Here is a 2,500-nt window from a genome sequence, read left to right on the forward strand (position 1 = left end):
GCGAACGGTTGGAAGCCATACCCCCTTTCATGATGCTCACAAGTCTAGAAATGAGCCACACAACGAAAATCCCACCAGCGTGCCACAAATCCACATAACAGATTCACATTTTTTCCCACCGGGTCAGTCGGCCGGAACCGACGGCGGCCACCACCATGCCGCTGCCCACAACGGGTGACACCAACCCAAGTTGGTGGATCACCCATGTGTGGGCGTTTTGACTTGCCCCACCACAAAGCAAGCCAAAACAGGGGGGAATGAAGGGACCGCACCAGAATTTTCCATGGTGCAAGAGCTGGCTGCATTGAGGAACACCCCCCCCCTATAATAGCTAAATATGCAAAAGCCACTTTTGTACAAGTAGATACACTTTTTTTGAGTAGACATAAGTTCTGTTTTGGGACCTAGAGAACGAATTTTCACGAGATTTTTTGCAGGGATCCTCATAAAAATGGTACAACATTGCCTGCAAAAAATTAGAATTTTTCGACATGGGGAAGTATTTTTTTTATTTTTCCAAAGACCCGAAATGTGGAAAATCGGGAAAAATGGAAAAACGTATCTAGACACCGTATTTTTGCGTGATTTTTTCCAGTCCATCCCATAATAATATCAAGAAGGTGCCCACCAAGTTTCGTTAGGATTGGCCAAGGTTTCGAATTTTCATGAATTTTTTTCAAAACCCTCTATTTTCCAACATTTCAAAAATTCAAAACCACATCAAGATGGCTTGGTTTTGATACCAAACTTTCTAGACCTCATTCTGCATGCATTTGTGACACTTTCCAACCAACAAAACTCAAAAACCACCACTTTGAAAATTTCATGATTCTTGGCACACCACCAAGTCACAAAATCAAGCCAAAACACCAAAATCTTGGAACTTGGCTATGCACCAACCATGCCAAGATCAATTCCTTTTGATCCCAAACTTCTCCCACATCACTTTGAAGGCATTTGTGAGGATTGAGTCCAGCCACTTTTCCAAAACCATGATTTTCGTTTTTCACCAAAATCACCACCAAGTCACAAAATCAAGCCAAAAATCCAAAATCATGGAACTTGGCTATGCACCAACCATGCCAAGATCAATTCCTTTTGATCCCAAACTTCTCCCACATCACTTTGAAGGCATTTGTGAGGATTGAGTCCAGCCAGTTTTCCAAAACCAACATTTTCGTTTTTCACCAAAATCACCACCAAGCCACAAAATCAAGCCAAAAATCCAAAATCATGGAACTTGGCTATGAACCAACCATGCCAAGATCAATTCCTTTTGATCCCAAACTTCTCCCACATCACTTTGAAGGCATTTGTGAGGATTGAGTCCCGCCACTTTTCCAAAACCATGATTTTCGTTTTTCACCAAAATCACCACCAAGTCACAAAATCAAGCCAAAAATCCAAAATCATGGAACTTGGCTATGCACCAACCATGCCAAGATCAATTCCTTTTGATCCCAAACTTCTCCCACATCACTTTGAAGGCATTTGTGAGAATTGAGTCCAGCCACTTTTCCAAAACCATGATTTTCGTTTTTCACCAAAATCACCACCAAGTCACAAAATCAAGCCAAAAATCCAAAATCATGGAACTTGGCTATGCACCAACCATGCCAAGATCAATTCCTTTTGATCCCAAACTTCTCCCACATCACTTTGAAGGCATTTGTGAGGATTGAGTCCAGCCAGTTTTCCAAAACCAACATTTTCGTTTTTCACCAAAATCACCACCAAGCCACAAAATCAAGCCAAAAATCCAAAATCATGAACTTGGCTATGCACCAACCATGTCAAGATCAATTCCTTTTGATCCCAAACTTCTCACACATCACTTTGAAGGCATTTGTGAGGATTGAGTCCAGCCAGTTTTCCAAAACCATGATTTTCGTTTTTCACCAAAATCACCACCAAGCCACAAAATCAAGCCAAAACACCAAAATCATGAACTTGGCTATGCACCAACCATGTCAAGATCAATTCCTTTTGATCCCAAACTTCTCCCACATCACTTTGGAGGCATTTGTGAGGATTGAGTCCAGCCAATTTTCCAAAACCAACATTTTCGTTTTTCACCAAAATCACCACCAAGTCACAAAATCATGAACTTGGCTATGCACCAACCATGTCAAGATCAATTCCTTTTGATCCCAAACTTCTCCCACATCACTTTGAAGGCATTTGTGAGGATTGAGTCCAGCCAGTTTTCCAAAACCATGATTTTCGTTTTTCACCAAAATCACCACCAAGTCACAAAATCAAGCCAAAACACCAAAATCATGGAACTTGCTATGCACCAACCATGCCAAGATCAATTCCTTTTGATCCCAAACTTCTCCCACATCACTTTGAAGGCATTTGTGAGGATTGAGTCCAGCCAGTTTTCCAAAACCATGATTTTCGTTTTTCACCAAAATCACCACCAAGTCACAAAATCAAGCCAAAACACCAAAATCATGGAACTTGCTATGCACCAACCATGCCAAGATCAATTCCTTTT

The sequence above is a fragment of the Phaseolus vulgaris genome, chromosome 6 (genome assembly GCF_051622355.1).
Source record: "Phaseolus vulgaris cultivar YP4 chromosome 6, ASM5162235v1, whole genome shotgun sequence".
In the NCBI taxonomy this organism is placed as follows: domain Eukaryota; kingdom Viridiplantae; phylum Streptophyta; class Magnoliopsida; order Fabales; family Fabaceae; genus Phaseolus; species Phaseolus vulgaris.